This window comes from Nyctereutes procyonoides, unplaced genomic scaffold, assembly GCF_905146905.1.
Source record: "Nyctereutes procyonoides isolate TBG_1078 unplaced genomic scaffold, NYPRO_anot_genome, whole genome shotgun sequence".
NCBI classification, from domain to species: Eukaryota; Metazoa; Chordata; class Mammalia; order Carnivora; family Canidae; genus Nyctereutes; species Nyctereutes procyonoides.
The window spans coordinates 1-14,793 of record NW_026574881.1 but is presented as its reverse complement, the minus strand read 5'-3'; the positions used below and the strand labels follow the sequence as shown (position 1 = coordinate 14,793).

General features: G+C 36.8%; 1 pseudogene; it reads left to right on the top strand.

Annotated features, from left to right (window-relative positions):
* Positions 1 to 485: 485 nt before the first annotated feature.
* Positions 486 to 14,445, top strand: LOC129518189 (BTB/POZ domain-containing protein 10-like; annotated as a pseudogene).
* Positions 14,446 to 14,793: the final 348 nt, after the last annotated feature.

Sequence of the window (14,793 nt, the reverse complement as noted above, 5' to 3'; positions counted from 1 at the left end):
TAGAGTAGTAACATAAAAATTTAATTTTGATATTAGTCTGTTTAAGCATTAGTTTATACATCTTTTTAAAAATGTACAAAAATTAATTTAGAAAACATTTTGACTTCTAGGTCTTATTCCTGGGAAATAATATCTATGGTGTCTGTGAAAATGTTACTTTGAAATCAAAAAGCAGAAGTGCTGTGATTTATTTTATTTTTATTTCTTTGAGAGGGAGAGAGTACAAGGGGTGGGGCAGAGGGAAGGGCAGAGGAAGAGGGAGAATCAGGCTTTCTGAGCAGAGAGCCTGAAATGGGGCTCTGTCCCGGGACCCTAATAAGATCATGACGGAACTGAAGGCAGACGCTTAACTGACTGAGTGACTCAGGCACCCAGAAATGCTATAATTTGAAACAACCTTTTCTACATCGGAATTTAAAAAGTTATATATGGATCTTGAATTTTTTAAAAGGAAAATTTGCATAACTTTAACATCTTAATTTCAGAACGAGAAAAGATCACATTTTCTCTCGTCCAAGCAGTCCTCGTCCTCAAAAAGTCATCTCCAAATGGATTCCAGTAGCAGTGCTGGGAACAGCAGCAGAAACAGTAGTCAGTCAAGTTCTGATGGTAGCTGTAAGACATCTGGAGAGATGGTTTTGTATATGAAAATGCAAAAGAAGGAGCTTGGAATGTAAGAACGTCGAACAAGTAACGCTAATAGTGGATAATACTAGATTCGTTGTAGACCCACCATTTTTTACTGCACAGCCAAATACAATGTTGGCAGGTTTGTAATAATTGCAGTTCTTTGCATTAAATTCTAAAGCACTTGCACATTATTTAAGTTTTAGAGTAACTCTTTGTTGGAATGTAGTATTCCTGTTTTAACAGGTGCCACTGAACTTTGGAGTTAATATAACTTGCTCAAGTTAATACAGCCATAAAATTGTAAGAGCCAGATCTTGAACTTGGTTTTATTTCTAACAATATTTGCTGTATCAGTGCTCGCTTCGCAGCACATATACAATATTTGCTGTATCAGCAGAAAAACAAATATATTAGTTTAATGAAAATAGGGACCTAAATGATCTCCACTGTTGAAACCTTAAATTGTATCTAACAAGGTGAATATAGCAGTAATAATATGCTTTCTTCACTTGGGGGCTCCTAAATTCAACCACCGAATATAGCAGCATTGTTTAAAGAAAAAAGTTTGGTTAGCTGAAAAGTCAGCAGAGTTGTTAGTTTGACATAGGTAACTTTAAAAAAGAGAATGTTCTTAACAAGTAGTTAATAGAATGAAGGAGAGATAGTTGTAGTCATATTCTAATTTCTGCTGGTCCAGAGTAAATGTTTAATGTAAAGTTTATAGTAGTGGGAGCTGCAGTCGTAAGAATGATACAGACAATATAGACCGATTTTTCAGCGTGATCAGAACTAGGATTCAAATACCTTTTTCAATGTAAAACATATCTTTTTTGGTTTCACATCTTAATAAAAAATAGAGCAATAGAAATGAAATAGCAGTTTAATAGGAATGTAAAACACAAAATTGTGATTTTTTTTTTCCCCCCTACATTGCCATATGAGTAACTTTTTTGGATGCCTGTGTGTACACCCTTGTGATTACTGACTCCAGTATTTCTAACAAACAGAAAATAAAAGGCTTACATAAACAAGCATAACATTTTATGAATAAGTATTCCTTTGAACATTTAAGCTGTTAGACTTTACCTTTCCGAGGCAAACAGAGTAAATAAGGCTTTTTTTTATGTATTTTTAGGAGCACAGAGGAAGAATTAATTTGATTGGAAGGTGTCCAGGAGGAGGACTTGACATTATTAAATACTTCTAATTTTTATCTAAAATTTAAAAGAAACACCAGTTTAAAAAGTTGATGTTTGAAATTTTGCTTCATTTGTTTAGGCTATGTTATCTTTAAAAGGAAAACAAAACAAAGCCCAAAAGAATTGTGTTTGTAATGTATAACCATATTGAACTGAAAAGCCAAGCCATTCCTCCGTATTTTTATCAAAAAAATTCAGGTATTTGAGGAAAATTGCAATGACCATCTTGGTTTCCTGAAAGACAGTAATCCCCCCACCTCTTTATTTTAAATCAGTGAAATCATCTCTTCAATGCCAGTTTGAAGTAACAGCGATATCTTTTGGGGATGGAAAAATTAATATTCATGGTAACTGTTAAAAATGAAGTTGAAAATTCTTTTTGGAAACTTTGAAAATAAAAAAAAAGCTTTGTTTCTTTATAGATTTTTCAGGTGTTACCAACAAAAGAAAAAACCATTATTTTTTAGAAAAAACCAATGTAAATAGGGAAATTGTAGAGTTAGAATACTTAGGAAATGAAATGGGTATCATTTAATTCTGAGATTTCAGCTTAGCCTTTAACCACAATTTTTTAAGATAGTCTTGAACGTAAATTTCCATTAAACTTTTTTGATTTTTGGAAGAACCAATATCTGTAACTTGTCTCGTTTTCAAATGATAACATATAAAGGGCCAAGAACATTACGTGAAAAAAAATAGAAATCTGTATTTTTTATTCTTTTTTCTTTCCATTCTTTTTCTTGTCCCTTCTTCTTCCTTTCTTTCTATACTTTCTTTTCTTTTCTTTTTCTTATTCCTTTTTCTTTTCTTTCTTCTCTTTCTTTCTTTCTTTTTTAAGGATTTTATTAGAGAACACATGCAGGGGAGAGCATCAGAGGGAGTGGGAGAAAGCCAGATTGATACCCTGGTGAACAGGGATAGCCCTTATGTGATACTCCGAAATCCCAAGGACCCTGGGATCAAATGACCTGAGTGAAAGACAAGACTGCTTAAACTGACTAAGACCACCCCATGGTGGCCCCCAAAATCTTTATTTTCTTATGAAAACAATTAAAATAAAGACTTTTACTCATTGTTTTAAACTTTTTTGATTCCAACTCTTTAACTTCCTCATTCCTCTTTACTTTTTACTTAAGCATTTGATTGCTTATTTTTTCAGTTATATGGAAGTCAGGTGTAAGAAGTTTGAGTGCTGTTTTCTTACACATATATTTTAATTTTAAAGATTTTTTTAAAAAATATATTCCATGAGAGACACACAGAGAGAAGTCAGAGACACAGGCAGAGAGAGAAGTAGGCTCCCTGTTGGGACTCCATCCTCTCATCTCAAATGCTCCGGCCTCCCACCAGGACCCCCCAGGAACCACTTGAGCCACCCAGGCATCCCCACTTAATAGTTTAAATTGGTGAAAAAATGAAATAAACCTCAATCTGCCTAATCTATAAAGAGATACACACCATCCTTTACTGTGTGTTGCTTGCACTAGTAGGCATTAACCTTGGCAGTGGAGGCAGCAAGTTTTAAGGAAGAGAGGCACAGTTAACATGGCTTTTTCCCCTTTTTCCTTTTTTTTTTTCTTATTAAGATTTAGAATATAAAATCAACCTTTTCCCCTGGTTGATTGATTCCCCATTCCCCCCTCCCTGAGAAGAAAGGGCTAAAGGGATGCCTGCCTGGTGGCTCAGCGCAGTTGAGCGATTGCCTTACCGCCCAGGGCGTGATTCCTGGCTCAAGTCCCACATCAGGCTCCATGTCATGGAGTCTGGCTTTCTCCCTCAGCCCTGATGTCTACCTCGTCTCTCTATGTGTCTTTTCATGAATGAATGGGTTAAAATTTAAAAAAAAGACTAACAACGTTCCTTTTTAGCTTCAGAATTTTTATTAGCTGATTTTGATTTTGCTTTGTAGGGAAATCTATAATCCTGTTTCCCTCCCATTAGAAAGGAAGGGATCTTTAATATTTCCTTCCATTTAATACATAGCCTGAATAAACATTGCTGATAAAGAATATTATTTTAACTAATTAACTGATATTAATTGTAATTCCTTTTTACCTTTTGGTCCATGAGATAAGTTTTCCACCTCAACAGGAAGTATCCTGGTGGTTTAATATTTCTGAATGGTTTTACTAAATATCATAGGATGTTTGGATCTTGGCAGAGAACAAAACCTTACGCCGTCCCCAATTGAGAAAGGGAAGAGTATGAAGTGGCAAGAGGGAATTGGCTCCCACCATGTGTTTCGAGCAATTCTGGTGAGGTGCTTATTTTCTTACCCTGCATTGACTTAATCTTAAGAGCCCCTTTTCAGTAGGTAGTTGAATTGAAAGGCAGAAATCTGTTTTGAATATCTCTATGGCAGAATATTGGTTTTTTCTAAATTACCATTTTAATTCCATTTTTTATATTAGTACATACAGATACAAAAAAATAGGTATGGGGGGATGATACATCTCTTTAAGGCAAAAATAGGCAGTTCTATCTTTCCAAAAGGATATAGTGGTAATAGTTTCTGGAAAGTCCGTGTTTACACTTCCTTCCCTAGTTCTCTTTCAAATAAATGATTCCTTTTTGCTGAAGAATAAAATGGTGGTTACCTTCAACTCTAAATATTTTATATGCACATAACAGGCAATGTGGACCAGTTAACATTTAAAAGTTCATCCCTCAGAAAATGTAAATTGTTAGACATCTTTCTAAACCTTTTTTGAGGTTTTATTAACCTTTATTAATTTAGAAGGAATAATTTGAATTAGTATATATCGAGTTCCTACTTGTAATTTCAAATCGGTGACAAAGATTTGATTTATAGTGTGTGACATTTTATGCCACTGTCTGAAAATAATTGTTAAAATTATTCTTAAATAATTTGAGGAAAGCGGGTAGGGGGTAGGATCCTGAGGTACAAGATAGGAATAGAAGTTGATCTTGATTGGGTTGTTAGTACTTGGAAAGTTCTGAGATGTCTTGCTTCTATGGCATAGCAAATTTATTGTGTTACTGTGGCTCTGAACATCAAGAAGCTTGAGGCAGATCTTATTTTGTGAGGAGAGGGAAGGAGTGGTTTTTCAGCTAGCCATACTTCATTTAATCAACCCAATGGAGTTGACAAGTAAAAAAAAAATTTGTGACCCAGCTGTAATTTTCAGGCTAGCCCTTAATAATTTTTCAAGTAGATTTTGGAAATAAGCACTATTAATTGTTCATAATATGGGATACACCAAAGAATACTAGTTGGAAGAAGAATATCTGATTGTGTGTTCTGTTTGCATATTTTAATGGTTGGATATGACTTTGAAGTTCTTTTACCAAGAACCATAAATTTTCCTTAATTCTTGAGGTAATGTTTAAGGTACCTTAGTATGTATTACTTAACTTTCTTAAGAATGTTTTGTTTTTAAGATTTTGTTTATTTGACAGCACAGGGGAGCGGCAGGCAGAAGGAGAGGGAGAAGGGTGAAGCAGACTCCCAGCTGAGCAAGGAGCCCAGTATGGGACTCCATCCCAGGACCCTGGGATCATGACCTGAATCAAAGGCAAACACTTAACAACTGAGCCACCCAGGCACCCTGAAAAAAGTTTTAAAGTTTGATGGTAGTTATATAGAAAAATAACTTGTAGAAGGGAAAATACATATGAATAGGCATGATAGAAGAAATATATCAGTAATGAGAAGATCTGGGTTCTAATCTTTCCTCTGCTATTAACTAATTATATGACTGGGTAAGTCAGTGAACCTATTTGAGCCAAAGTTTTCTTATTAGTAAAATGAAAAAGTGGTTAGGTGAACTGAGGTCTCATCTAACTTTAGAAGTCCACAGTTCAGAAATCTCAGAGCTCCACTGTTTTTGAAAATGCTACCAGCGTAACCTTAATAGTAAGGTTTTGGCCACCTTATGCTCTAGACTTACGCATTTTTTCCCTTTTTTTATAGGATTACTACAAAACAGGAATAATCCATTGTCCTGATGGCATATCTATTCCTGAATTGAGAGAAGCATGCGACTACCTTTGTATTTCTTTTGAATATAGTACTATTAAATGTAGAGATCTCAGTAAGTATGACGTTTTGGGTATGAGTGCTTTGTAGAGTTACATTATATTGGAATGAAAAGCCTGAAAGACTGATATTTATGTAGACATCAAATATTTAATTGAATTATAAAGCATTGTGAGAATGGTTTGTGGAAGTCTACAGAGATCCTTTTTTTAAGATTTTGTTTACTCTTGAGAGACACACAGAGAGGCAGAGACATAGGCAGAGGGAGAAGCAGACTCCCTGCAGGGAGCCCGATGTGGGACTCCATCTGAGGACCCCGGGATCACCACCTGAGCTGAACATAGATGCTCAACTGCTGAGCCACCCAGGGGTCCCTCTACAGAGATTTTATAAGTTCCATGTGCAATTTTCCAAAATTAAAAAAAAATTGTTTATATATGTATGTATGTATTTTTTGATAGATTCTCCCAGATTTCCTCCTTGACCGCGTCTCTGTCATTTGTTGCAATCTTTATCTTCCAGCTTGGGAGCCCTGGTTTTGGTCAAGAATGGTATTTGGTTTCACTTCTGAGATCACATCAACCAAAAATTTGTAATTTTCTTATACTTCTGATGTAAAGTGATATCCAAAGCCACTATGGAAGATACAAATAATTCTCAAAAACAGCATTTGTCATTAAAGATCTTAGATTGAACATCTAATCCTTATTTGTACAAAGGGTTAAGTGACTTTGTTTAAGAACCTCAAACAGCCTCAGAGCAGAGTCTAGAACTTTGGAAATCCTAACTTTTTGATCAATGTTTTCCCCTCACCAACCTGTTCCTCATCACCCATCCCTCTCACCATTTTGCCATGCCTGAGGAAAGAAAGATGATTATACACAGAAGTCAGAATAAGAGAATTTTCAAAGTTAACTTGGATGTTAAGTAGTTGGAGAAGTTCAGGAGAGGTCATTGTAGGCTAGAGGGATTGGGGAAGAGTTCAGAGGAGGCAGGTAGTAAAGAATAAATAGTGATTTAGAAAGAGTAGAGTAATGAGGTGATTCTAACAGCTGAGATTTTTGGAATAAAGATGCAAAAAATATACTTTAGAAAGAACCTAGTTGGAGCAGAGACTGTCCTGAGCAGAGCAGGACATAAGGACATGAGAATAAAGAGGTGGGCCACATCATAGAAGTTTTTTAACCCAAACCCATGTTCTTATATTTTTTCCTATATGTGGTGAGAAGTCATTTTAAAAGCTTTCTACGCGTGGTAATAGCCTTTTGTTAATCATGGGCTTACAGTTACTTTACTTTATTAACCTCAACTCAACAGTAGCTTGGCATGCCTTCTCAGAGATTAGTTTGTTAGAAACTGTTAATGGGAAATTTTTAATTATTTTTTAAAACAATTTTATTTATTAGCACAAGCAAGGGAGCAGGAGAAGGAGAAGAAGCTCCTTAGTAGGGAACCTGATACAGGGCTCAACCCAGGACCTCATGACCATGACCTAAGCCAAAGGCAGATGCTTAACTATCTGAGCCATCCAGGTGCCTTACGAATGGGAAATTTTATTTAAAAATTTAAGGCACCTACTGTATACTTAAATAGAGCTGTTTTCTTCATGTTTATTTAAGAGCTAAAATGTGTAGTCTTGGGATCCCTGGGTGGCGCAGAGGTTTGGCGCCTGCCTTTGGCCCGGGGCGCGATCCTGGAGACCCGGGATCGAATCCCACGTCGGGCTCCCGGTGCATGGAGTCTGCTTCTCCCTCCGCATGTGTCTCTGCTCTCTCTCTCTCTCTCTCTCTCTGTGACTATCATAAGTAAATAAAAATTTAAAAAAAAAGAAAAAAAATGTGTAGTCTTATTAAGTCTTCCCTTAAGTACCACTTTATTGTTGCTAAACATTCCATAAAGTCTTCATAAAGATATCAATATAGGTGGGATAAAGTGGCTGCTCCACCTCTGAGTATCTATAAATGATATTTAAAAGTTTAAAGTCAAATAGAACATACATAAGTAAACTTGAACAAAGTTTGTTTTTTCACATCTTAAAAAATATCTTTATTAAACCATGAGCATTAATTATTCTGATTGTAGATCCTTGAGTTCAAGTTTTGTGGGTTTTTTTTTAATTCTTGGGGACCATTTTAGTTTCATTTCATATAATTAGATATTCTATTTTGGGGACTATCAGGTAAAAAAATGATGTGGATTTGGTTTTGTAATCCTTTGGACATAGACCTTGTCATTATTAGTAAGTCTCATTTACTTGTTATGGAACTAAAGGTGAGAGTCTTTATGTAAAGTATGTATAATGTTTTTCTAGACTTTTGGCTTTTAAATAATTACTTGTAAATGTTTCTAGAATACTTGTAATACATATTTTTAAAAATACAGAGATTCTCATAGACTTTATTAAAAACAAAACTACATAGAATTTGAGAAGACAAAATGGCCTTGTAAAAACATTAAAGGAGGGATGCTTGGGTGGCCCAGCGGTTGAGCGTCTGTCTGCCTTTGGCTCAGGGTGTGATCCCGGAGTCTGGGGATTGAGTCCCACATCAGGCTCTCCACAGGGAGCCTGCTTCTCCCTCTGCCTCAGTCTCTGCCTCTCTCTGTGTCTCTCATGGATAAATAAATAAAATCTTTAAAACAAAAAAATTAAAAGGATACTGTGGGTGTAGACCTGGATCCAAAACTGAATTGTTTACCTGCTAATACGTGCCTTTACTGAGTATTGGAATGGCACATTACACAAGATGTCTGTGTCTATACCTTAACCTGAAATCATACAAGTACTGAATGTTTACTGGATAGAGTCATGGGTTTGTTTCTTGGGCATGTTACTTAAAACCTTGTTTTAATTCCCTCATCTTTTTTTTAAAGACTTAGTACGTTTATTTTTTTAAAAAGATTTATTTATTTATTCATTCAGAGAGAGCGAGAGAGAGGCAGAGACACAGAAGGAGAAGCAGGCTCCATGCAGGAAGCCCGATGTGGGACTTGATCCCCGGTCTCCAGGATCACACCCCGGGCTGCAGGTGGTGCTAAACCGCTGCGCCACCAGGGCTACCCTAATTCCCTCATCTTTAAAATGGAGACAATAATACTTATTTCACAGGGTTGTTGTGGAGATTAAACGAATAGTGCTTGACACATAGTATTAAATAAGAGTTTGTTTTTTTTAAAAGAGCAATATTAGGAAATGTAAATTTTAAAAATATTCAAATATCATATTATACATGCTATTTTGTAATATTTCAAAGTGAATAGCTGTATTACTAAATACCCTTTAGTAACAACTTGTTTAATGGTTTCCAAGCTATTGAGAAAGGGTGATCAGAGGCAGATCCTGCCTGTGAAGTCACTGAAATGTAGAGACACTGAAATAACAGGAGTCACTTGTGTGTTCTCTCTCTCACTCTCTCTTGCTCTATTTTTTAGTTTGTAGCATCAAACCAGTTTGAAGTGGAGGATAGGAACTATCTATACCTTTTCAACTTTGTGTTTTTTGTTTTTTTTTTAGATTTTTATTTTATTTATTCATGAGAGACAGAGAGAGACAGAGAGAGAGGCAGAGACACAGGGAGAGGGAGTAGCAGGCTCCATGCAGGGAGCCCGACGTGGGACTTGATCCCGGGTCTCCAGGATCATACCCTGGACTGAAGGTGGTGCTAAACCGCTGAGCCACCAGGCTGCCCTCAACTTTGTGTTTTAAATAACACTTTACATATATATTTTTGCCTTAGTAAGTTGGCTAGAATATTTGAACAATGTTTAAAAATTTATTGGTAATTCTGGGATCCTTGTCTTTAAAGGCATTTTCTTTAGGTGTCACTGTGAAGTCACTTCTTTCTTCTTGATTCTTCTTTTGGCTTTTTGACATTCTTCTTTTAGGCTTTATCTTTCTCTCACTTGCTCCCTGATCCTTGATTTCTTGAATGTCCTAAGTATTCTGTCTTAAGCTACCCACTCTCTCTCACAGAATCTATACATTTACTCTAAGTGATGGCATTCATCATTGTGGCTTCAGACACTACCTATACACTGTGGATTTCAATTATTTTATCTCTAATTCTTAATATCAGCTATGTGTTTCTAGTTTCCTATTTAACTTATAATTCCCCTCTCTTATTCAGACTTTTTGTTAGTTCCATGCATATAGTAAATATAGTAATGAATTAGACCTTATCCCTGCCTTTATGGTGTCTGCAGTCTAGTGGGGAAGATAGGCATTCGACAAGTAATGAAAAATGCAGTGAAGAAAGGAGATGCTATTAGAAGTGTATGGTAAAGGGGCTGTGGAAAATCATTATCCAAGTGACATTAAAGCTGAGACCTAGAGCAATAGCAAGGGGGATAAGACACTGACCTTACCAGGCAGCAGCAAAGGTATTTGCTGAGGCTGTCAGGTTGGAATATGACATGCTTAAGGAACTGAAAGAAGGGAAGTATGGCTAGAGTGGAGGGAGGAGTGTGAATGATGAGAAATAAGGCCAGAGAAGTAGGGAGAAAACAAAATTTATTAACTGAATAAATATCTGATGACTTAATTCTCTACCAGTCTGCTCCAGTTCTGGGGATACACATGAACAAACCAGGCAAAACTTAGTGTTCTAATGGAACTTACACTCTTTTGGGGAAGATGGACAAACCAGGTTAACAAATAACATATGGTATGTCAGTAATCAGTGCTGAAGAGTGGGGGGACATAAGGAAAGGACATAGAGTAGCCAGAGAAGCCTTAACTGGAGAGGAAAATTTAATTTCAAGCAGAGGTTAACAATGAGTATAAGGTTTGGGGTAGCTTGCCTGGCATGTCTGAGAGCAGCAAAGAGTTGGAGTGAAGTAAATTTGAGTGTCCTCAGTAGGAGATGAGGGTAGAAAGGGATCTAAGTCATGTAAGACCTTTATCTTGGCTTTCACTCTAAATGACATGGGAAGCCATTGGAGGGTTTTGAACAGAGGAGTGATGTGATCTGTGAGATTGCCAGGTTGAATTCTGTTCACACAGAATTCAGTATGGAGTTGTGCAGTGCTGTAGTCCTGATCTGACTATGTTTTAAAAGAATTACTCTGGGGCACCTGGGGCCTCAGGTTGAGTGTCTGCCTTCAGCTCAGGTCATGATCCTGGGGTCCAGGGATCAAGTCCCACATCAGGCTCCCTGCATGGCATCTGCTTCTCCCTCTGTTTGTGTCTCTGCATCTCTCTCTGTGTATCTCTCATGAGTAAATGAATGAAATCTTAAAACTAAGAAAAATAAAAGAATTACTCTTGGCTATTGTATTAGAACTGGATTGCAGTGAGGGGATTAAGCTAAAAGCAAAGAGATAATTAGGAAGCTATTGCCATAATTCAAGTGAGATAGAGTGGTAGCTTAAATCAGAGGAGAAGCACTGGGAGGTGATCAAATTCTGGATATATTGATAGTAGAGTTGTCAGGATTTGCTTGTTGATTGAATTATGGGATGGGGAAAGAGAAGAGGACTTAATTAAATGGAAATGTGAACTTTCCATTAAGTGAGATGGGGGAGACTTGACGGGGAGCAGAAATTTAGAAGCTTGATTTGGGACATGTTAAGTTTGAAATACTTACTAGAAATCCAAGTGGAAATGGTTAGTGTGGCATTGGGTATACAAGTTTAAAGTTCAGGAGAGAAATATGGGCCAGAGTAAATTTATATGCAGGATATACACCCCCCACATACATATATACATATATAGGATTTATGTAGGATATGTATTTATGTGTAGTATTTAAAGAAAATATTTTTAGGGGACTCTACACATTGATCTATAATCTCCCTTTTCATGTAACAAGTCTTTATGGACCAAGTTGAGGATTTGGATAGTATAAGCCTTGAGAGAGTTAAACTAGTGGAGTTGTATGATTTGGCTGCTGTGGGGAAGATGAATTACACAGGGGCAAAAGTAAATGCTGGGGGAATGTAATTAGGTTTTATAGTAGTTTGGGTGAGAATTAAGGATGACTTGGACTTGGGGGCTTTGGGGATGGAATGTGTTCTAGTTAAGTATTGCTGTGTAATAAAGCATTCCAAACTTAGCATGAAGTATTTTTATTCTGTGGGTCAAGAATTCAGACAAGGTATAGCAGAGGTGGCTTGTGTCTGCTTCAAATATCTGAGATCTCATGAATAATTGAAGAGTTGAGATGATGCAGAAAGCTGTAGGATTCTTTACTCATATGTCTTCTGCTTTCACTGGGATGATTTAAGGGCTGAGTTCAGCTAGGACTGTCAAACAGAGAACCTACATGTGGCCTCTGTGTGCATCTTGGGCTTCTCTAAGTCTGGAGACTGAGTTCAGCAGGTAAGCACTTGGAGAGAGAATGTTACCCAGGACCAAGGCAAAACATGCATTCTCACCTCTGCCATGCTGCCCTGGTTACAAGCATGTCAGTATGACCATCTTAGGTTAAAGGAAGAGGAATTAGACTCCATCTCCAGGGAGGAGATGTCAAGGTCCCATTGTAGAAAAGCATATGGTATAAGAGATTTTGCAGTTATCTTTGGATAGCATCTCCCAGAGAAGAAAATGACACAATTCAAGATGCATTTAAGAGGTGGACTTGATAGGGCTGGGGGAATGATTGAATTAAAAGATGAAAGAGGAATCGAGGATTCACTTTTATTTATTCTACAAATATTTAAGTTCCTACTATATGCCTTGTACTTTTCTAAGATGATTCTGAGAAATGAATGATGATGATGATGCCATTTACTGATTTGGGATACACTGCAGGGAAAGGCACATATGATTAAATCAACTTTTAGTATATTGAGTTTGAAGGTGCCTGTGATGTAGCATCCCAATGGAGACTTCCAGAAGGCAGTTGAATATAAGGCATCTAGAATATAGAAGACAAGAATTAGAATAAATTTGGGAATTATCAGCATAAGGTAAGAGAAGGAAAAATTGTCTTGAGAAACATGAATATTTAATGAACAGCTAGAGGAGAAAAATTTGGCAAAGATGATTGAAGAAGAACATCCAGAGGAGAAAGAAAACTAGGGATAGTGGCATCAGAGATTCTTAAGGAAGAGAGGGTTTTAAGAAGAAGGTGGTGGTCCCTGTGAGAGATTCAGCCAGGAGGTCAGATAAGAACAGGATCAAAACATACTCATTATTTTTAACAATCTGATAAAGGAGGCTATATTGAGAGAAGTTTTGAGGAATACTGAGTATGGAAGCCAGATTGGAATTGGTTCAAAAGTTAAAGGAAAAAGACTATGTTGATATATCTAGGAGTTCGGCAATAAATGAAATTAAAAAGAAATCAATGGGAATTAGGAACGCCTGGGTGGCTCAGTGGTTGAACAGTCTGCCTTCAGCTCAGGGCATGATCCTGGGGTCCCGGGATCAAGTCCCGCATCGGGCTCCCTGCAGGGGGCCTGCTTCTCCCTCTGCTTGTGTCTCTACCTATCTCTCTGTGTGTGTCGCGTGAATAAATAAAATCTTTTTTAAAAACTGGAATTAGCCAGCCTAGAGAGAGGCATGGTGAAATTATAACATATATTAATTACTTAATCACTTATATCACTATATATTATTAATAATTATTATATAATTGTGATGTTTTAGGGGGAAAAGACTCTCCCTTGGGAGACTATAGCTTAGATTGAGTTCTAGTTTCTGCTCTAACTCTCCTCGTAGTTCCTGAACTAGTAGTGCTTTAGGAGATAGGACATTGCCATTGTCATAGGAAAAAAAATTAGATCAGTGCAAGTGATTTTTGTGGCTCTCTTTTTGGGCAATTGAAGTTATTCACTATGTTTATACTTAAGGAGGGTGATGTGAAATTATCTTTTACCCCTCTGAATTCTAGGGTCAGGTCTGCTACATAAGTCCTGTACCATCCTATATTTTGCTTGGCCTTTTGCCTGCCTTATCCCAAAGCCAATTCACTTCTTTTTTCTACACTGAAATATTAATGTTGTTTGTGAATAATTTTTTGAGAAAGAAAACATAGGAGAAGGAATTATGAGAGCTATTTTAGTTCAGTGGACAATCTGAAAACATCCTTAAGATATACTTTTAAGATATAATTGCATATATTGATGGAAGACAACATGAAATAATAAAAACACTACCCTGGGCTAAATTGGGGGTGGGGACTCAATTCTGATTTTGCAAATTAATTTTGTAACCTTAGGTAGGTCACTTCCTAAAGTATAAAATGAAGGAGCTTATGTTAGATGCTTTTAATTTGCCCTTCTTTCTATAAGATTCGTTTCTGTAAAATCTCTTCCTAGGAAAAGTTTTGTTGACTATAGAATAACCACTGTATTTTGTCTGTAGGGCTGCAGAGTAGATGGTGAACTAATTTTAATATTTTGTGTGTGTGTTGCTTCTGCTCTTTTACTCATCAGTCATCAGAAAAATCAAGATATTTTTTGTTGGATTCATTTCAGGTGCCCTAATGCATGAGTTATCAAATGATGGTGCTCGTAGACAGTTTGAATTTTATCTGGAAGAAATGATCCTGCCTCTCATGGTAGCTAGTGCCCAGAGTGGGGAACGAGAATGCCACATAGTAGTGCTTACAGATGATGATGTGGTTGATTGGGATGAAGAGTATCCCCCACAGATTGGAGAAGAGTATTCACAAAGTAAGTACTGTGGCATGTTTTCTCTCTTAAATCATCACAGATTCTTTATCTAATACCGATCAAAGGACAGTTTTTATAAAGTACATTGAACTCTTACCTACGCCAGGAGTCAGTAAACTACGAGCTGTGGATCAAAATCCAGCCTATTGCCTGTTTTTATAAATAAACTTTTATGTATTGTCTATGGCTGCTTTTGCGCTACAATGGCAGAGTTGAGTAGTTGCAACGGAGACCGCATGGCTCGCAAAGCCCAAAAAGTATTTACTCTGGCCCTTTACATAAAAAATATGCCCACCCCTGTCATGCACAGAAATGGTTTGCTCTTTGTTGAGTATCTGGATCTTGATA